Consider the following 22,857-nt stretch of genomic DNA (forward strand, 5'->3'; position numbering starts at 1 on the left):
GACAAACAGAAAAACAGACAGACACAGACACACACACACACAGAGCCAGCCAGCCACCCAGCTCAGCGATGACATCACGAGCCTCTCTCAGCTGACTGCTATGACATCACAGAGCACGTACATTCCGTTGCTTGCCGTCTGTCAACCACTCAGTCACTGCCAGCCAGACTGGCTGGCTGGCTGGATGGGGGGGCTGCTTGCTGCTGCTGCGTACCTTAGCAAGCTTATTTGCTTGACCGGCCTTCCTACTCCTCTGCCCACATGCCCACCTATGCCCGATCTGCTGTTCACCTGGATCACAGCTCCGCCCCAACAAGGCAGATCCTCCCAAAAATGGTACAAACTCACCCACGATCCCCTCCACGGAAAGCTTTAGCAAAAGGCAAAAGCGTTATACGTAATGAAGAGGAACCCGAGTCCAAGACGCATCCGACCAGCCATACATATTTGTGTGTATTAAAGATCACATTTTCTTACATTTAGTTTTTCTGTACTTTATTACATCTTATTGTGATTTATAAATGTATTGTTTCTTTTCCATATGTATGTATGTATGTATGTGTGTGTGTGTGTGTCTGTCTCTGTGTGAAAGTGAGTGTGTGTGTCTGTACGTGTGTGTGCCTGTCTCTGTGTGAAAGTGAGTGTGTGTGTGTGTGTGTGTATGTCTGTCTGTGAAAGTGTGTGTGTGTGGGTGTGAGTGTCTGTCTGTCTGTCTGTCATGTAACTCGCACATCTGTGAGGGCACCATTTTTGCAGAAGAGATGTACACATTTTGGAGCAACATATGCTGCCATCCAGACATCATCTTTTCCAGTGACGTCCCTGCATTTTCAAACAGATCACATTTTATTACATTTTGTTTATCTGTACTTTATTACATCTTATTGTGATTTATACTTGTAATGTTTCTTTTCCATATATATGTATGTACAGTGGGGGAAAAAAGTATTTGATCCCCTGCTGATTTTGTACGTTTGCCCACTGACAAAGAAATGATCAGTCTATAATTTTAATGGTAGGTGTATTTTAACAGTGAGAGACAGAATAACAGCCAAAAAATCCAGAAAAATGCATTTCAAAAAAGTTATACATTGATTTGCATGTTAATGAGGGAAATAAGTATTTGACCCATTTTCAATGCCCTGGCTTAGGGAAGGAGGTTCTCACCCATGATTTGACGGTACATGGCCCCGTCCATCGTCCCTTTGATGCGGTGCAGTTGTCCTGTCCCCTTAGCAGAAAAACAGCCCCAAAGCATAATGTTTCCACCTCCTTGTTTGATGGTGGGAATGGTGTTCTTGGGGTCATTCCTCCTCCTCCAAACACGGCGAGTTGAGTTGATGGCAAACAGCTTGATTTTGGTCTCATCTGAGACCACTTTCACCCAGTTCTCCTCTGAATCATTCAGATGTTCATTGGCAAACTTCAGACGGGCCTGTACATGTGCTTTCTTGAGCAGGGGGACCTTGCGGGGGCGCTGCAGGATTTCAGTCCTTCATGGCGTAGTGTGTTACCAATTGTTTTCTTGGTGACTATGGTCCCAGCTACCTTGAGATCATTAACAAGATCCTCCCATGTAGTTCTGGGCTGATTCCTCACCGTTCTCATGATCATTGAAACTCCACGAGGTGAGATCTTGCATGGAGCCCCAGACTGAGGGAGACTGACAGTTATTTTGTGTTTCTTCCATTTGCGAATAATCGCACCAACTGTTGTCACCTTCTCACCAAGCTGCTTGGTGATGGTCTTGTAGCCCATTCCAGCCTTGTGTAGGTCTACAATCTTGTCCCTGACATCCTTGGACAGCTCTTTGGTCTTGGCCATGGTGGAGAGTTTGGAATCTGATTGATTGATTGCTTCTGTGGACAGGTGTCTTTTATACAGGTAACGAGCTGAGATTAGGAGCACTCCCTTTAAGAGAGTGCTCCTAATCTCAGCTCGTTACCTGTATGAAAGACACCTGGGAGCCAGAAATCTTGCTGATTGATAGGGGATCAAATACTTATTTCCCTCATTAACATGCAAATCAATTTATAACTTTTTTGAAATGCGTTTTTCTGGATTTTGTTGTTGTTATTCTGTCTCTCACTGCTAAAATACACCTACCATTAAAATTATAGACTGATCATTTCTTTGTCAGTGGGCAAACGTACAAAATCAGCAGGGGATCAAATACTTTTTTCCCTCACTGTATGTATGTATGTATGTATGTATGTAAGTGTGTGTGTGTGTGTGTGTGTGTGTGTGTGTGTGTGTGCGTGTGTCTGTCTGTGAAAGTGTGTGTGTGTTGTGTGTGTGTGTGTGTGTGCGTGTGTCTGTCTGTGAAAGTGTGTGTGTGTGTGTGGGTGTGACAGTGTGTATGAGTGTCTGTCTGTCATGTAACTCGCACATCTGTGAGAGCACCATTTTTGCAGAAAGAGATGTACACATTTTGGAGCAACATATGCTGCCATCCAGACATCATCTTTTCCAGGGACGTCCCTGCATTTTTCAGCAGGATAACGCCAAACCACATTCTGCTCAGATTTCAAGCACATGGTTGCGTAGGCAGAGAGTGCGGGTGCTAGCATGGCCTGCCTGCAGTCCTGACCTGTCTCCGAATTGAGAATGTGTGGCGCACTATGAAGTGCAAATTAAGACAACGAAGGCCCTGTGCAGTTGCGCAGCTGAGGAAATGCATAATGGATGAATGGGGGGAAATCCCACTTGCTAAACTTAACCAAGTGGTGTCTTCAGTGCCCAAGTGCTTAATAAGTGTTATTAAAAGAAAAGGTGATGTTACATAGTGGTAAACAGTCGACTGTCCCAACTTTCTTGGTTTCTTTTCACTGCTAATGAGATGCTGTAGAGTGAGTTTTCAGGAGCTCTAATCGTATTGATGAATTCATGCAGCATTTGTAATTGAATTTCAAAAAGAAATCCTTGCTGTCTGGCCTGTGTGTATGAGATGTACTCTGTCAATCTTTGGCTAACAACTGAAACATTGGTAGAACAGAAATGGCAACATAAAAAAGAAAAGTACATTTTAAAAGAGCACATTAAATAGGATGAATATACAGTTTTTTACAATCACTTTGTCATTCATTTCAGAACCTTGATGTCATTTTTCAAAACTAGACACAAAACTCAAAACGGTCATCACTTGTAACACAGGCTGTCCAATGTTCAAAACATTGTATTGTGCATTCATATCTTTAAAGAAACCTTGCACTTGCAGACTTGTTGGTTCAAATAACTCATTTATCATGAAATACCATAGTAACATAGTAACACAGAAGATACCGATAGTTTCACTGTGTAGTTGTTCGTACAATCATTAAATATTGTAGTACAAAATATGTGATACATGTTTCATTATGGTACTACACATAAATACATCACTGTAAAAGGACTAGTAGAGAGAATACTACAGACACAGTGGAATCATTGAACAAAATCTGAAATGTATTGATGCAATACAATCAAATCACACCATAGGTTTCTTTGAAGCCATGCAACAATAATTAGCTACAAGAAAGAACAAAACTACAGTAAAATGTCAACTGCAGTGTTCCTCACCTGGCTTAGTGTAAAACAAAGGATTGATTACTGTACTTCTGAATTTCCATCAGCCCTGTGTTCAGGTTCAGGTTCTCACAACCATTTTTCACAAGAGGCATCTTGAAACTGAACATACCTGAACATACTCAGTCATCAGCTGCTTCACTCTGTCTGCATTTCTTTCAAAAGGCACACTATACTCTGTGCTACACATTGGTATGCAGTATACAGTCATTTGACAATTGAGAGTAGCCTAATGTTTAGTGCATGCTGAAGACTTGCCGCTTCTCAGTACGGAAATTTCTGATGATTGAGGCCACAGTTGATCCTGAGTTGATTCTGAGGTTTGATTGAATCATTGTAGCTGCCTCAGTCATGGTCATGCCATGATTTACAACATGCTCTACAACTATTTCTCGGATTTCACTGGACACTATTTGCTGTTGCTGCCGCTGTCTGGTCCGTGGCCTTGTCCTCTACCACGTTCCCCCAACACCTCTCAAATGAGGCCCATGGCTGCCTCTCTGGTGAGGCCTAAGCCCTCCTCTATGACGAGGCCCACGACCACCTCTCAGAAGGGGTGCATGTCCCCTTCCATTCCTTTGACCACCACGTCTTCCTCCTCCCACTGCTTGACCTCTATTGTGACCTGGATGACTTGCCGGCTCCATGTTATCACTGTGTTGCTGGGGTGGATAGCACTCATTTCACTCGATACTCGTACCACAATGTGAAATCAATCATCAATAACCAGTTGGCAGTATTGGAAAAACAATTACAAGGGCCTGCATACATACAGTAATGTCAAATCTGATGTGGAAGAACAATCATCTTCAACCAGGTTGGAGCGTTAGTTGCAATGCCTTTAATACACGCAGCGTGGAGAGGAACAGTGACTCAAGTAGATCCCAAAGTCGCTCTGCCTTCATTTTAACAGTCAGAGCTTTTATACACAAAAATCAAAGAGCTGGTTATAATCAGAAAGTCATTACTATGTTATCTTAAAAGTTAGCTAAGCAGAATTTATATAATTATAGGACAGAGTTCATAGATCAACACATGGATTAGGGAGCAGGCACTTCAATCATACTGTTTGACATTGTCTCCAAGATTCTCATCGTAAATAACAAACAGAAATCAAACTACCTTCTGGCCTGACCTTCTAGCTTGACCTTATCTTTCTTAAGTATACAAGAGAGAAAAACAGGTATTAGAGAAAGAATTTCTAACTTTCCTTCCACACTGAAAACATGGTGTGGAAAAGTGCTACATGATGATGAATGATGATGAAATATTACATCCATAGATAATGTAGTCCAACTGGTTCATGCTCCTCGGTTATTGGTGTCAATGGATCTCATTATCCTGAAACTTTCATGATCGAAACATGGAATATTGTTTGTCAGTTTCCATAAAATTATGCATTAAGAGTAATGCAACAGTCACTTATCATTTTGAGCAGCTGTATCAATTGATAATTAGATCATTGTAATGAAATGAATAGACAGTGATCTCAGATGTAATGTGTGAATTGCATTTTGAAATGGTAATACTTTGATGTTAAGTTGTGTCATTTTAGTTCAATGAACAAATGATCTGAGGTTGATGTGTATTGTATCCAAGCAATTGTAAAAAAGTGTTAGAGTTTTGAAAAATGTGCATTTTGATCATCGGGTGTGAGTTTAGTGTCTAGAGTTTTGAAAAATGACATCAAGGTTCTGAAATGAGTGCCAAAGTGATTGTAAAAAAGTGTAATATCAGGGGACAGTGGCTATTAGTGATCTGGCCTTCCGTGGCCTCTGTATTAATGTAACAGGTCACATTGTATGTGTACACTGATACTTGATAGTATAATATATTACAAGTAAAAAACATACATAGGTATCATAGAAGTATTTTGCAGAAATGATTATGGATAGTTATCAAAATGGAGAGGAAATGCAGTCTCCCCAGGCTGAGCTTCTATTGCTGCACCTGCTAAGTGGCTGCTGGCCCCACTATATGGATAGAGCCACACCAAGTACAAGAGTCTCCCCATTGCTATTTATATCTCCCTATCCAATCTTATATACGTGTCAGGGTGGGGTGCCTATTCCCCTGCATGCTTTGAAACCTATAGCACCTGGGACGCACACTTGGGATCCGGTTCCTCTGCCCCTCACATACACATGAGGAATCCTAGGTGCTCAATACGTCATACTGTCTCGTTCATCTCATGTGTAAACTATGGACAAATACATGACTAAACGTGTTTATTTGCTTTTCCCAGAATGCTTTGCACGATATGCAAATAACGGGGACTATGATTGGCTCCCTGACATTACCCACACTGCGACTGATGCTACCCATTTCACTACCCAACAAAGACCCATAATATGCGTGTGTCTGTCTGTCTGTCTGTCTGTCTGTGTGTGAAAGTGTGTGTGTGTCTGTCTGTCTGTCTGTCATGTAACTTGCACATCTGTGAGGGCACCACTAATGCCGAAAGAGATGTACACATATTGTTTATTTTCCATATATATGTATGTATGTATGTATGCATGTCCAATTGCTTTGACAATACAAATGAATTGAATTGAGAGGGAGAGAGAGAGAGAGAGAGACAGACAGACAGACAGACAGAGAGACACACATACACACACACACACACACACACAGAGAGCCAGCCAGCCAGCCAGCTCAGCGATGACATGACGAGCCTCTCTCAGCTTACTGCTATGACAGCACAGAGCACGTACATTCCGTTTAACAAATCGTTAAACAAAAAAGGTTATAAACACATTGACTACAATACCGGTTAGTAAGACGAAGGTGAGTCTCTCGTTAGTATTATTAGTCAGACATTAAATAACTACGCAGGTTAGTATTTATGTCGGGTAACTTCTCGTTATATATATATCAGTCTCATTTACGTTTAGGTGCCGAGAAAGATCCTATTTGTTACCACAATTTCCCTTAACTGATTATTATTCAATGATTAAGGATAGGCAGGGCCACCAATAATCTAATGTCTATTAACTTGTGTCAATTTCAGACTAAACAGTTAAACAGGAATGAGAAGATATTTCTCGGGGTTGACAGATTTTATTTCTAAAATTATCAACAAAACAGTTTAATGCAACACACATTTATATTTAAGAAAACTAAATGATATTACACATTCTAGAGTTATGAATCACAGATTAACATTTCTAATTGAATTCTCAAATGTCATGAATCACAAACTCCAAACTGTTAAACTTATGTGAACTTCGTCGCAGAGAGGCCTCTCTGGCTTCGGGCTCAGATAACAGCACTCGGCACGAGGTCTGTGTGGTTTGGAACAAAGGCAGTCTGGTTCGGCTTTGTCCAAGAACTTCCACTCAGTCGATGCACCTGTAAGTTGGGGTTTCGGGAATGTAGAGTCTTTTCCAAACAGATTTTCCACTGGTTTGAAGGCTCCAAGGTTGTGCACAAAATCTTCTTTGTAAGCAGGGTTCCACCGTAGTTACTTGAAGACAAAGTCTTTGAGGAAAGCAGGGCCCTGTTTATTCCAAGGGTCAAGTTTCTTAAGACTCAAATAGCTATTTAAGTGACTGACACTTTCGTATTCAGTCGACTTAGTCAATTGTCCAGCTGTAAAACTCCACTGATCAGGTGGGTCTGTAAAGTTATTTATTTAATAAAGTCCTTTAAAAGAATTCTTCGTACGGCTCAATCTCCTTCTCCCAGTTTAACTCTTCTGTTGCCGGCAAAGACTTGGTTGGTTTCTGATTCCGGTTCTGGCAACAGAGCTACAGGTTGAGCTGTGGCAGCGAGTTTCTGGTTCAGGTGAGAGAAAGAGAGAGAGAAAGACTGTCCGCTGTTCCTTAAAGTCTGTCAGATCAGTAGGTGATTGGTCCCTGAGTTCTTGAGATTGGATTTCGGTTTCAGCCCCCAGTGTCCTATTGGAGGGGGGCTTGATTTATGACTGATGTCAATCCATGCCATCTTTTGGAAATGCCGGTTGGCCCGGGTTCGTAGCTCTATGTCGGGATTTCGGCTCTCGTCCACTTCAAAGAGTTTTTATCACCTACAGGCCCCTTTCTCCAGACATCTCATAGCAGAATTCCAAACTATTTGGCCTCTTCTCGGTGCCATCCTCCCCAAAACTGTCACTTTGATGCAAACCAGTTCCAAGCTGATGAGCTAAGGAAATCTGATAACTTTGGGGGGGGGAGAGGTCTTCTTTAGATCCGTGCTTCAGCTCAGAGCCCAAATGCTCTTATCCAAATACACCCAACATAACGCTACATATGTATGTATGTATGTATATATGTGTAGAAGGAAAATTAGAAATTATTTTCTTACACCTGTTTTTCTCTCTTGTATACTTAAGAAAGATACGGTCAAACTAGAAGGTCAGCCCAGAAGATAGTTTGATTTCTGTTTGTTATTTACGATGAGAACCTTGGAGACAATGTCAAACGGTATGACCTACGAGCCTGTTCCCTAAAACCATGTGTTGACCTATGAACTCTGTTCTATAATGATATATGTTCTGCTTAGTTAGCCTTTAAGATAACATAGTAATGACTTTCTAGCATGTATGGATGTTTGTATGTATGTATATATATATATATATATATATATATATATATACACTCACCTAAAGGATTATTAGGAACACCATACTAATACTGTGTTTGACCCCCTTTCGCCTTCAGAACTGCCTTAATTCTACGTGGCATTGATTCAACAAGGTGCTGAAAGCATTCTTTAGAAATGTTGGCCCATATTGATAGGATAGCATCTTGCAGTTGATGGAGATTTGTGGGATGCACATCCAGGGCACGAAGCTCCCGTTCCACCACATCCCAAAGATGCTCTATTGGGTTGAGATCTGGTGACTGTGGGGGCCAGTTTAGTACAGTGAACTCATTGTCATGTTCAAGAAACCAATTTGAAATGATTCGACCTTTGTGACATGGTGCATTATCCTGCTGGAAGTAGCCATCAGAGGATGGGTACATGGTGGTCATAAAGGGTTGGACATGGTCAGAAACAATGCTCAGGTAGGCCGTGGCATTTAAACGATGCCCAATTGGCACTAAGGGGCCTAAAGTGTGCCAAGAAAACATCCCCCACACCATTACACCACCACCACCAGCCTGCACAGTGGCATGATGGCATGATGGATCCATGTTCTCATTCTGTTTACGCCAAGTTCTGACTCTACCATCTGAATGTCTCAACAGAAATCGAGACTCATCAGACCAGGCAACATTTTTCCAGTCTTCAACTGTCCAATTTTGGTGAGCTTGTGCAAATTGTAGCCTCTTTTTCCTATTTGTAGTGGAGATGAGTGGTACCCGGTGGGGTCTTCTGCTGTTGTAGCCCATCCGCCTCAAGGTTGTACATGTTGTGGCTTCACAAATGCTTTGCTGCATACCTTGGTTGTAACGAGTGGTTATTTCAGTCAAAGTTGCTCTTCTATCAGCTTGAATCAGTCGGCCCATTCTCCTCTGACCTCTAGCATCAACAAGGCATTTTCGCCCACAGGACTGCCGCATACTGGATGTTTTTCCCTTTTCACACCATTCTTTGTAAACCCTAGAAATGGTTGTGCGTGAAAATCCCAGTAACTGAGCAGATTGTGAAATACTCAGACCGGCCCGTCAGGCACCAACAACCATGCCACGCTCAAAATTGCTTAAATCACCTTTCTTTCCCATTCAGACATTCAGTTTGGAGTTCAGGAGATTGTCTTGACCAGGACTACACCCCTAAATGCATTGAAGCAACTGCCATGTGATTGGTTGGTTAGATAATTGCATTAATGAGAAATTGAACAGGTGTTCCTAATAATCCTTTAGGTGAGTGTATATATGTATGTATGTATGTATGTATGTATGTCCAATTGCTTTGACAATACAAATGAATTGAATTGAGAGGAAGAGAGAGAGAGAGAGAGAGAGAGAGAGAGAGACAGACAGACAGACAGACAGCTCAGCGATGACATCACGAGCCTCTCTCAGCTGACTGCTATGACATCACAGAGCACGTACATTCCGTTGCTTGCCGTCTGTCAACCACTCAGTCACTGCTAGCCAGACTGGCTGGCTGGCTGGATGGGGGGGCTGCTTGCTGCTGCTGCGTACCTTAGCAAGCTTATTTGCTTGACCGGCCTTCCTACTCCTCTGCCCACATGCCCACCTATGCCCGATCTGCTGTTCACCTGGATCACAGCTCCGCCCCAACAAGGCAGATCTTCCCAAAAATGGTACAAACTGATCCACGTTCCCCTCCACGGAAAGCTTTAGCCCAAAATAAGGGACACATTCTGTAACAACATAATGGATGCCCACCCAACCTGTGACAAAACTTAGAAAAAAGAAAAACGGTCAGTCCTCCTGGGGGAGGGACACACAGCCACCCTGGCTGCCCAATATGTCAGCGCCTACCACAGCCTGAGGGACACAGTGACACACGAGCACCGGCTGTAAATATAATGTAAATACTCATTTGTAATGCATGTCATTGTATTTCAAAAAAGGAATCTGGAAATAGTAAACCAATTTTCTTTATTTGTATGTATTTAAGATCACATTTTATTACATTTTCTTTTTCTGTACTTGATAACATCTTATTGTGATTCAAAATTCTATTATTTATTTTCCGTATGTATGTATGTATGTATGTATGTATGTATGTATGTATGTATGTATGTATGTATGGAAGGAAAGTTAGAAATTCTTTTCTCACACCTGTTTTTCTCTCTTGTATACTTAAGAAAGATTAGGTCAAGCTAGAAGGTCAGGCCAGAAGGTAGTTTGAATTTTGTTTGTTATTCACGATGAGAACCTTGGAGACAATGTCAAACGGTATGATGGCAGCATCACTTACAATTTTGACAGCCGGAAGTCCCGCCCTCCCTACGTACCATAGACCGGAAGGCCCACCTCACCTTCCGGTTACCCCCACCTTTGAACCGGAACTTCTCTCTCCTTCCCATCACCCCCAGGGTTACCCTTTTACCCTCCCTTGTCAGCCATCTTGGATGATATCGGCCATATTGGATGTCAGCCTTTTGTAAGGTCATAGGTCATCTGGTAAGATGGGAGCCATTTTGTTACCATTTGTAAGGTCATAGGTCATTTGGTAAGATGGTAGCCATTTTGCTAGGGTGACATCCATCATGGTGAGGGTCCGAGTGTACCTCACCCTGCTTGTGTGGAGGTGTAATGTTTTATAGCATAAACTGTGTTTTTAAGGTTATATTGTCTTATGATACTGTTTTAGTAAATTAAAAAATACAAGTTTTAAATACACACATATATATTGGACTTGGTCATGATAGGGATGGTGTTTCCAAAAGAACTCTGGAGAACTTTTTGAACAGCTGTAAAAGCAGGTACACCAGGACGTGGATCTTTATACAGCATTCTCTTGAGCATGTTGGGGAGGGCATCCACTGTTTTCACAATATCCTCAACCAGCAATGTCACATTAGGATTACCAGTGTCATACAAATCACCAAACTTGTGAGCTATTAGAGTGAGGATGGCATCTTCAAGCAGAGATTCCTCAAACATACGTATACATAAACCCACGGCAGCAGGAGTTTTCTTTCTCTGGAAAAAATATATATAATGTCTTATTGCAAAACAAATTTGTAAAACATCTTATAAGGCTTGTTATTTATAACCTTCTCAATTAATTGTATCACTTACTCATCTACACTTTCCAACAAGTCACTTAACCATCTCGAAGGTAGAGTGCATGTTTCTAAGCTATGCAAAAGAGATTTCACTTCTTTCTCAGTCTGTCTGGTGATGCATAGCCCACATAGGGCACGTGCAACACATAACACAACATTTAGAAAGTGGGTGACACTTATTTTGTTACATATAAGAGCGACACTACTCCAGACACTCCCTTGCTCGTGATCTAAAGTTAGACAGAGATGCTGTGCTTGGCTGGGGTCACCTATCAGACAGGCCTCACACTTATCAACTAATTCACGGCCAATACAATGTTGTAACACTAGCGCAATAATGCCCTTTATGGTGTGTGTCATCACTAGTGTTACATGATCATCATAGTTTTTACAATTATATCTCGGAACTTCCCTGTCTGAATCAAAACTCTTGTGGGTTCTAGCAAGGCAAGAACAGAAGCATGCAATGTTCAATCTTGTTCGGGGTCTTAAAGAGTTGACAGAGGAATCCATATCACTGGTGTCTGGTACTCCACTATTCTAATGAAGAGAAAAGAAAATAACACTTAAAACTGTAATGTGTGTCGGTCAGTAAAGAAGTACACAACTATACACAGTTGTAGGACCTCTATATTTACCTCTCTTTCCATTGATGGTCCAACTCCATCATCAGTGTCTGAGGTTTTATCCTCCCTGCCATGTTCATGGTCCTTGTCATCATCTTCAGACTCATCACCAGTGTTGACACCTTCGTCTTCATCAGACATTGGGAGAGCATCCCTGGGGCTCGGAGGAGGAGCGCTGACACTATTCTTTTGATAAACATACAAAGAAGAAAACATGCATTTAAATTCACTTTGCATTGAAATTTATATATACACACATACGGCCTAACAGCATGTAAACACCGGCATACGTTTAAAATTAATAATAATATTCTAAACACGTTTTTAAAGTAAAATAAAGTGTTACCTCTTTTGGGTCCCTGTCTTCCGACCATCTTAATTTTGTGTTAGGTGCCCCCGCATCTTCATCAGCAGCGTGGTCGCTAGGGGGTGTCTTCTTAGCTGGTGTAGCCATAGTGCGCTATGGGGGTTTCCACCAGTTACCGCAGACCTGTTCTGTCCCGAACGGGTGACATGTTTTCTGTGTTTACCAGCATGCTCTTTATACTGTAAATGGTGGCCGGCGGCTCTACAGAGGAGGCGTGGTGTGGGTGGGGTTGGGGGCGTGTGTGGGGACACGTGGGTAAATGGGGGGCAGTGGCTCTACAGAGGAGGAGGAGTGTGGGCGGAGTTGGGTGCGTGTATGGGTGCCACGTGGGTACAGTCATTTGTACCCATTAGGCTCGTGTCCATAACAAATATGTGATAACAATTTATCTCTCCAAATGGTCACCTCACCCAGTGTGTACACGTTGTTTTGAACGTGAGACCATGACCATAGCACGCATAGATACAGATGTCTGTTGGAGATCAACTTTATCGGAGTGAAATAGACACCCCAACATACCGCCCCAACTGAATTCTGTAATAAGAACAACATTTTTGGCGGTTTCCTGGTATGTTATGTGGAATACAATTTTGTGTGATTCTTAGAAAAATTATGAAATACCATTTTGCCCCCCCATAAATAAGCCGCTCCAAGCAGTTAATTTTACACATCCAATATAATATATGAAGGGACACACTCTTCATAATGGCATCTGACTGGGGTCCATTTGATGAGGAAGAGCTAGTAAATGCGTTATCATGTATTGATGGTAAGAATGTTTTTTATAGTAATAGAGTTGGGTTTAAAAGTGTTAGTATATCATGCATAGTTCATGGTTTGTATAATTTAAGGTGAGAGAGAACCGAGATATTACAGCACAGAATAACAGAGCCGAGACTGTCGGGCCGAGCACCCCGCAGGGGACCACGGAGAGTGGAACTCGCAACCCCCAATGCCTACGTCCCGAACAGCGCCTTCCAAACCGCAGGAGACACGTGTTCTGAAGGTGGGCCAAAGCAATGTGTTTAATGGCCAGTTTTATTCAGATTTCATGGTATGCCATAGAACAAGTTGATACATATTATAAATTAATTACATCTTCTAAAACATTATATTGTGTACATTTATGGGACCAATGTTTGTTTTTTGATTTGACAGTTGTTTAACCCACATAACTAAGCACTCCCCCACCCACCCCAAGTCACAGAGCAAACTTTGAATGGAGGTGTGTAACATTCACCGTTTTTACCAATGTTATTAATAATAATAATAATAATAATAATAATAATATTATATTTTGTATTTGTTCGAAATGTAGTGAAAAGTCACTGTATAAAGTGTAATTGACATGTTTGTTTTATTATAGCTAAAAATGCGGCACAGCCTGCATTGCCCTGCTTGAGAGGCTTGTCAAGTGGAAAACAGGTGAAGAGATCCGATCGTGCTGATAAAGGGAGGTCCGTTCTACAGCGGGGGAGACAGCCACCAGTCACACAAAGGGGAAACACAGCGCCCAGAAAAGCCCTGAGTAAGACAAACCGGGTGGCACACGACACCACCGATGTGGGGGTGCAATGTGTGAAAGTGAACCGACCGAGCTCCGCTACTGTAAAAAGAGGTAAACGGGGTAAAAGCACGGTTAAAGCCACCACTAGTGGGGATACTGAGATGAAATGTGATCAATCACCCTGTGTTGACATACAGACCCCTGGTGATTGTAGGGCCCTGGTGTTTAGCAAGATATGCAGTCAGCTTGTGGAGGCGTTAAACACCGCTCAGTGCATAATACATGTTTTGACAAATTTGTTAAAACAAATAGGGAATTGCCCCGTTTCTGATGAGAGTTTGATGAATCTGTAATTCACACTGTGAATCAATCAGTCTCTGCAAGATCGAGAAGGGTTGTTACAAAAAACAACCAATTCTGAAAACAACAATTGACAAACAATGAAAAAGGAGAAGCACAAAATCTGTCAGTCTGCTTGTGTAATTAGGGGGGTAATGCGAAATAAAATTAATGCTGCGAAAAGAATGCTGCGTAGGCTTAAATTTAGAACAAATGTGTCACAATTAGCACGGTCACAGACACTGTTGCACACTCTCCAGACGGGAGGCCATCCGGTAAACTTGGAAATTCAGGAATATATAGATCAGGATGTATCTAAGGAACTAGCATCGGTAGCTAATAACAATGATAATCAGATCGGGGGTGGTGATGCTGCAATGTTAGAGATGAATAATGAAAATGATGAACAAATGGCTGAGGGTGGCGTTGGCGGGGACCCTCCTCGGGGGTTTTTGGAGATTATTCGTCGCTATGACCGAGAAATTAATAGGTTTCGGGGTATGGAGTTTTATGAAGAATTCAGGTTTGTGAACCTGGATCTGGTACAATCTTATATGAATGCTGTCCGTATTGTGCATGGAGCTGTGCAAGGATTGCTAAATGAAATATCACACAATGTGGGTCCTAATGATTTTGTACAGCTGAGACCGAGCTCGGGGTCATTACATAATCCTTTCTAATCGAGGAGTCGAAATGTGGGGGAGCTGGACGCTGCGGATTTCTTAGAGAGCATAGCTAATTTACTACAAAGTCACAACAAAATTCTATCACATTTGAGTTTGCGAATAACGGTCACTGTGATTAGAAATATGCAAGGTGGTGGTGGTGCGCGGAGGCGCTTAAAAGGTATTTTATTTTGTAAAATAATAGACATAAACCAAGGTAACAATTTATGTTTTGCTGCCAGTGTGTACCGCCTGTGGAAGGGTAAAGAATGCACAGATTCCGAAATGTTAGATGGTGCCAAACGAATGCATAGCCAGCTAGGGTTTTCAATTCAGAAAAAAAAAATGTTTTTCAGATATTCAGGCATTTGAAAGACTATTGGGGGTCATTATCAAAGTATTGTACCATGAAAACGGATGGGAATATTTTACTACGGGGCCTACACCTATAAATTCTAAGTATCCGTTGCTCTTATCCTGTATCAAGTGTTGCTCATTGCTTCGCTGTCCTCGTCCTGTACCCTCAGTGTTTTCAGAGCCCGTTCTTGATCTTGTAGAAATATATTGCAGAAGAGCAGAACTACAATCACACTTTTTCAATGCTATTGCTTTTTTCTACCTCCCTGGTGAGGTACCAATGCGGGAAGTTTGAGAGAGTATTTCTAAAATGTGTATGATCCAATACACACAGTTATTTAAAAAGCTGACGTCTTGTACATGCTCACCAGAACCAAGCCTAATTAAATAACACATTTAATATTAAATAAGTACATGTGCAGTAGCCACTTGGACAATTACAGATCCCCAGGTCAAAACACAACAGAAAGACATGGAAGATCGTATTTTCAAATCACACCTGTGGCCCCCCTAACTGTAATTTGGTATTAGTGGGTCAAAGGATTTATTTAGTTCAAGTCATAATAAGATTATATTTTGAAAGGAAACACTACAGGATGTAATATTTAAAATGACTGTGAGTACCTTTCATTAACATTGTTTTAAAGGCTGGGACCAATATGGTGGAATATCTCCAACACACGGACATTGAGAGACTCGACCCCTTTGTGCTGCTGCTCAGAGACCAACTCTCAGTTGTCTCTGAGTAGGCTATGGATCAACTTCCTTTCCTAATATGAAGGAGACAATGGATACAAAACCTATAGGCAACTATGAAAAACAGGTGATTATTGTTATTCTTCTCATTATAAACTACTTAATACATCTCTCGCATAAAGTACAACAGGATAGTGGTGATGTCATTCAGGATTGGATTGCCATTGGTCAAAAGCCCTCTGAGAGAAATTGTGTGGCGACACTCCACACTCTTAGAAGATATTGTTCTGCACAGAACCATAAAGGGTTCCTCGAGTAATCGCTCTGGTGGATCCCTTTATGGTTCTATGTAGAACCCCTTCAAAGGGGTTACATGAAGAACCCCCAAACATAGCGTTCTATACAGAACCATTCGTTTTAAAATGTTATATATAGAACCCATTCAAAAGGGGGACACGTGCTATACCTGAATTTGTTTTCCAAATACAATCTTTAAAAAATGTATGAGTTCATATATACAAACACACATACACAACGTAGAAATCGCACTACTAGTGAAGTAACTTCATTTACATTATATGCCACAACTCCTCAATTTGGAACGCAAAAACAAGACATCTGATGTAAAAGTGTAAACTAATTACGAACAGCACTTTTGATTTTTATCTTCAATTCAGGGGCTACTTATTCGAACAGTAAACTGTATTCTCTCTTCAGAGTGACTGGAATGTTTTTGCCTACATTCAACTTAAATATGAAAGTTTCCAAAAACGGCATAGTTTTCTTTAAGGCTATTCAATGCCAAACACAAAATTCTCTCTGCTTTCAGTGCTTGTCCTTACACAGGTTCATGATGTTCTCATTTCAATACATTGTTTTCTTATTTAAACTATTTGACTTTGAGCTTACATTGAGAATAAAATCACGTTTGCAAGTAAAACCTGGCCAAGAAAGGAAGCAGCACTACAATAAAACAATACACAGAATACAAAGCAGTTCCTTCAAAAGTGAAAGTGATAAAGAGTGATGTCTGTCAGTAAATTACGTTGAGATCTATTGCATAATCTACAACACCTTATACATCAAACCCAATTTACTAATATTATTGTTATGCATTAATTTGTCACATCTGCCTTTGTTGGTTAGGATAACAGTACAGGATCATCAATATGTACTGAAACTAAACCTGTCCTAGTAAGGTCGTGTCCTAACTGGATTTGACAGAGGAGCGTGTAGCTGCCACCACCTTTGGTTTACCGGACGGTCCGGTCGAATAACCCTGGAAGCTAAAATTAGTGATGTAAAGGGAGAGTGAAAAGCCAAGAGGAAGTATATAACCAAGTCTTTTTAATAACCAATTTAATACGCTGGGTACACAATGTGCAATTTAGGCAAATAGAATAACAATCACAGTATCACTAAACAATCCATAAAAAGTCAATATCCATTAAACAGTTAAGTTAATTTCTCCCTCAAATACATACGACCAATTATTATAATAAAACCGCAATTGACCTTCATTAAAGAAATACTAAAATAAACCATACAATAAACACCAATGTAAGTGAAAAGAAACCACAATATAAACATCAGATAAACCATACAATAAACACACCAATATAAGTTACCACAATTACAACAGCAATTTCAACTAAAAAAGGACACAATACAAACTCTTCAATGTAAAGCCAAAATTCACAACAAGCCAAAAAAAAAAAAAAGACAGAATAAAAGTATGAATGTTGTGTTGATGTGCTGCGTATGATGACATTGTCCCGGTGCTCCCGTTTGGTGCAGCACACACACCTCAACACAACATTCAGTCAGTGTGAGTGGTGCGGCCGAGCAGTGTGGCGAAAAAAAAATACGATCTTCCAACAGCAATTTCAACTAAAAAAAGAACACAATACAAACTCTTCAATGTAAAGCCAAAATTCACAACAAGCCAAAAAAAAAAAAAAAAAAACGGGTTAATTGCTGTTTTAGATCAATTGATTGGAATATAGCTAATAGGATCAGCAAAATCCAATCAATCAATCACTCACTTGGCCCTGTTACACAGACTGATTAATAGCAGTATGTTTAAGTCTAACCATAAATTCATAAATTAAAGCAAAGACATTGTTACTATTGGCAAGGACTTGTATAAAACCAAGTTTAAACAATGAAAACATGTAATCAAATACACATAATCCCACAAACAAACACATATAGATTTAAAATAGAGTCAGAGAGCTCCCGTCAACTGAACAGCTCCCCAGTGGCTCCAGAGGTTCAGCTCCAGGCTGGATCTAAACATTTAACTGTATATAGAGTGCATATAGAGTGCATAAGGCATCACAAATTATAAATAAATTATATATTCTATTATGAGAATAATGTTAAAGTAATACACAATATACACTAAATAATAAAAATAAAGTAATAATAAAGTAAATAAATAGTAATGGTGTCGTCTAAGACCCAGAAGGACAAGGATTTGTTTGTTAAAAATCATATTATGGACAAATTCTATAAAGTCAAATTAAAGGGAAATGAAAGGCTGACATCCACAGGAGCAGCACTCTGGTGCAGCCCTGACAGCCTGATGTAAAATCCAGGCAGGAGAATGTAAACAGAATAGTGATATATTATAGTCTTATTTTCAGAAAATGTTTGGGGCCAGCATAAAATACCTGAAATAAATTAGACCTTGGATTTAAGATGAGTGAAGTAGTCAAAGGGTACGAATTTGAAGGATACTATAGAAATATAAAATGACAAGCATTGAAGAAGTGAGCTAAATTAACATTGAACCATTTAAAGGAGAAAATAAAAATAAAATACTATTTTACAACCCAGAAATACAAAATAAAATGTTGAAAATTGAATTTGAGCTAATTTCTGAAATGGGAATCTGAGGAAACAGTAAAATATGGTGAAGATATGAATACATAGATGTAGAACCGTCTCGGAAATCAGTGGAGAAATCGTGGAGATAAAGCAAATAGAACTTTAATCAAGCCGCTCGGAAGCCCCACGTCAGGAATAATTCCTTCAGTGAGACTTAATGTTTACCAACATGAGTGCAGCTTTATAGGAAAATGACGTAACATCTTATGGCCGTTCATCCAATCAGAAGATACAGGTCCGGGTCCGTTTTATGATCTGTCCTCCCGTGAAGAGGTGATGGATCCAAAGCAGATGTCCGTCTTTGATGTGCACTAGGAAGATGCGATCCCACGGTCGTCATTTACCTAGTGTCAATCGCTCGTTAACAGAAACAATTCCTGCCTATCTGGAGAAACGATTAAGTCATAAACAAATTCTCAGCAGACATCTGTAGGCTATTTCGGCACTGGGTGATCTTTCATTTCTGACAGGAGTTTCTAACAAATCAACCTTGTTGACCCTTTACTTGTGCTGCTAAATCTAATCTGCTCAGTCTGTATACAAACTACTTCTAATGCTAGTATTAATATAAAACATTATATAATTATCACAAAACACTTTCTTCAACTTCCTATACAGAGTCTTCAATAGATAACCAGATACTCCAGGAAATTAAAGGGTCGTTTTGTAGCTGTGAGTTCCACAATGAAGAGTTTTTGAAATTCCCAGATATAAGATCCCTAAATACAATGTGTAGGTAAGAAATTAACTATTGATCAGTTCAACCTAGTTTCGGGAACAGTTCTTCTGAACATGTACCGGTGTAGATTGGACTTCAATAGGAGGAAGTTGACACAATAAGGACATATGAGCCGCGCAGGTGGACAGTCTTAGTGCCCACGCAAACTCTTCATTGGGGAAATCATTGACTGGACACATTTTTTGAAACTTTGTTTTCCTGAGGTACCTGGGAATCATTATTGAAATCAATTAAAAGGCTTATTTTCTAAAAGATATTTTGTTAAGTAAATATTTTAGTTAAAATAATGGAGTGAAATGTGTGTATAAATAGTAATAATACATGTCAATAAATATAACTTGAATTTTCTTGTAAGAAATTAGGAAAAGGAGAAAGAACAGCTTTTAGGATACAGAGCAATTTAGTGGGTCTGAGCGATGTTGAGGAAGGTTTGAGGAAGTTGACGAGGGGTTTAAGAGTTGATAAGGCTTGGGAAGCTGGAAAAAGGGAGTTTGATATGTGTGAAAGACATGTGCTGCCACTTTCAGCATGAGAGTTGTGAAGGTGGTTGAATGGAATATGAGGGAAAATAAGGAAGTTACTGAAGGTATAACTTAATGTAAAATAAATAAATCATTGAATGAGATATAGTTTAAAGTCTAAAGGCATGATATTGTATGGAAATAGTCCTTTCACTAACAGAAATACCCTATCAATTAGGAAGGGATTCACCCCCCAGGAAGGAGGGGGGGTCAGTGAAAGTGTCTGTGAGCTCAGCTGGGAAATTGAGAATAGTTACATTACTAATGCTAATAATATTGATGTTGATAGTCTTTGGCAAGATGGGCAAGATGGGCACTGCCTGTGGTATCTGTTCCAACAGAGCTCTCGATTGCTTAATTGAACCTTAATCAGAGCATTTTCATTATTTTTAACTGTAGAGGGTTTAAGTTAAGCATAGAATTGTATGAATAACATATTAAAGAACCAACTATTTTTTACACAATTTGAAAAGTACAATCTAAGCCGGTTGTTCATTCAATGGAGTCATTGAGTGTCCGGTTGAACAGAAAGCAGCAGGTCGGGGCCTAACCGATGAGCCGCTGCCCTCTGCTCAAACCTGCAGCTCGCCAGGCAGGCGAGCAGATCCAACACGATTCATATTAAAGATGCGACTCGGGTCCGAGACCGGCAGCAGCCAATGAGAGTCGAGCACATCCACGAAAACAAGTTACATTATTTTGAGTTTTTGATTTTGACTTTCATAAGTATTGATTCAAATACCTCAAATAACAATAGTTGTTTTGGGGCATCATGATGCAAAAGACCTAAATTCCGTGAAATCCTGCCTGTCGTTAAATGTGAGCAGCCCACCATTTTAAATATCGTCTGGGATTTAAAGAATCGCGTTAGCGTGGGTCTAGCTTTAATTTCAACACTTGTCAAGACACTTTTGGACTTTTGCACTTTTTTTACACAACATGAAATGAAAGCTTTTACTTTGCAGAACAATCTGAAGCAGAGTGACCATGATTTCACTTTGCTGTAAAATCATGGTTGCTCTGCGTCAGATTGTTGTGCAGAGTAAAAGTGTGGAAGTGGAAACAGTGTAGCTCATTGCCAGAGCCAAGGATCGGACCTGGGGCTTCATACCTTCAGTCTGACGCGCTCCCGACTGAGCTACTCGGGCAACTCCGGAAAGACCCGGAAGAGCGCTATTAACTGTGCGCTGTTTCTGCTGTCACTCATCTCCTGCAACAGGCCCGTAGCCAGCCTAGTGGAAGGGGGGTTCTTTTTTTCAAAAAGTGGACCTTTTTGCAGTTTTTCCCCTCATTTTGTATTCAATTATGAGGTTTAAATACTTCATTTTGGTTACTTTTTATGCACTAATTTGTGCTGGATTAGCTTGTCTGCTGGTATCTTAACGAGGACGCTTTTTGATGCACCGAAAATATTTACTACAATGTATTTACTACAATGTTGTCAAATTGCTTACCAAGATCATGTACCACCTTTTTCAGTCCAAACACACGCATGCACGCACGCAGACACACAGACACATGCGCACACACACACACACACGTGAATGGAGCGCCGACACATCACACATATTCAGGGTAAAAATCTTCTGAATCGGTCACTGTAGCTAGCTAGTCCCACTGGATGGATAATGGTCAGAATTTACTGTGTTCTTCCTTGACCCATGCTACACCCCTCCACTGAGTTTCGTGAAAATCGGTCTTGTAGTTTTTGTGTAATCTGACAGACACAGACACACACGAGTAAAAACATTAGCTACCTTCTGCGTGGAGTTGACGACTGTTTGCTAGCACGTAGTTAGCGTTATCTATCTCAACTGTTAGATTAGGTAGTAAATATAACAACCTTACCCTGTTTGGCAGTGTTTTTGAACATATGTTCAATATTCTGCGACAATGACGCTGCTGCCTGCTTTCTCTCCCGTCTCTCCTGCTCTTTTCACCCCATACTCACTATCCAGCTTGATGTCGTTTGCATAACGTCAGTTGCTGCGCACAGGGCCAATTTGGTGCCCTAGGCAAGATTTTAAGTGGTGCCCCCTGCATCGCAGGGTCATTGTGTTCATACACTCACAGACTGCATAGCTTTATGTCTTTGAGATCTTCTTTATTTTAGAAACAAAACCCCCACACAAACAGTATAAAAACAGTATTAAAGAAACAAGTGACATAAAATGAATTATAAATACAGTATTAAAAAAGTATTGCACGAAAAAACGATATTACAGACACCTTAGTGCAACATGCATAATGTAGCAATGTTCTACAGCAGGGGTAGTCAATTATGTTGTGTCAGGGTCCACATTTCTTGGTCAAGGTATAGTCAAGGTCCAGACATGGACTAAATCTGTGAATTAGTCATTTACCCCGTTGCTTATATTTAGTACATTCATTTCACAAAGTACAAAAATCAACTGGTTAAATAAATGTATATATTTGTATTAAAACGGTTTCAGACCACTTACATTTTAATTTGTTAAAGATTATTGTAGTCATATAGATAAACATAATAGAAACTTTCAAGCATTTTGTGTCTTATTAGATTCAAGTCTGTACCATTTCCCTTTGTCCCACTGTGCACTGCACAAAATTAGTGTTGAAAAATGAGGGCGAAGACGATTGAGTAATTCAGGGTGCGGGTTCTGGGGAAGATGTTAACAACTGGAGACAAGTCAAAAAACAGCTCAAAATCTCCATGAAATCAGGCAGATTTGGACTCAAACATATCTTTGCTTCACAACCACACATCAGCAGCGGAAAATCCCATATCAAGCAACATTATATATGCAAACTGGACGCGGTGCCGGTGGGTGTGATGGAAACGTGTCGCTGCTGAAACGCGTCTGCACTGAAATCCGCTGCGTCCGCCGCTGCCGGACGAGTTTCTAGGTGAACACAAGCTATGGCACCGTGACCCCCGGTCGTGTGCGCAC

The 22,857-nt window shown here is 40.5% G+C and overlaps 1 non-coding gene across 1 annotated transcript; it reads right to left on the reverse strand.

Moving 5' to 3' along the window:
- Positions 1–305: 305 nt before the first annotated feature.
- On the reverse strand, positions 306–420 carry LOC136739945 (U5 spliceosomal RNA). The gene has a single exon (XR_010813018.1). It is a non-coding gene; the product is annotated as a U5 spliceosomal RNA (small nuclear RNA).
- Between the last annotated feature and the right edge of the window lie 22,437 nt (positions 421–22,857).

Source organism: Amia ocellicauda, unplaced genomic scaffold (genome assembly GCF_036373705.1).
Source record: "Amia ocellicauda isolate fAmiCal2 unplaced genomic scaffold, fAmiCal2.hap1 HAP1_SCAFFOLD_62, whole genome shotgun sequence".
Taxonomy (NCBI): domain Eukaryota; kingdom Metazoa; phylum Chordata; class Actinopteri; order Amiiformes; family Amiidae; genus Amia; species Amia ocellicauda.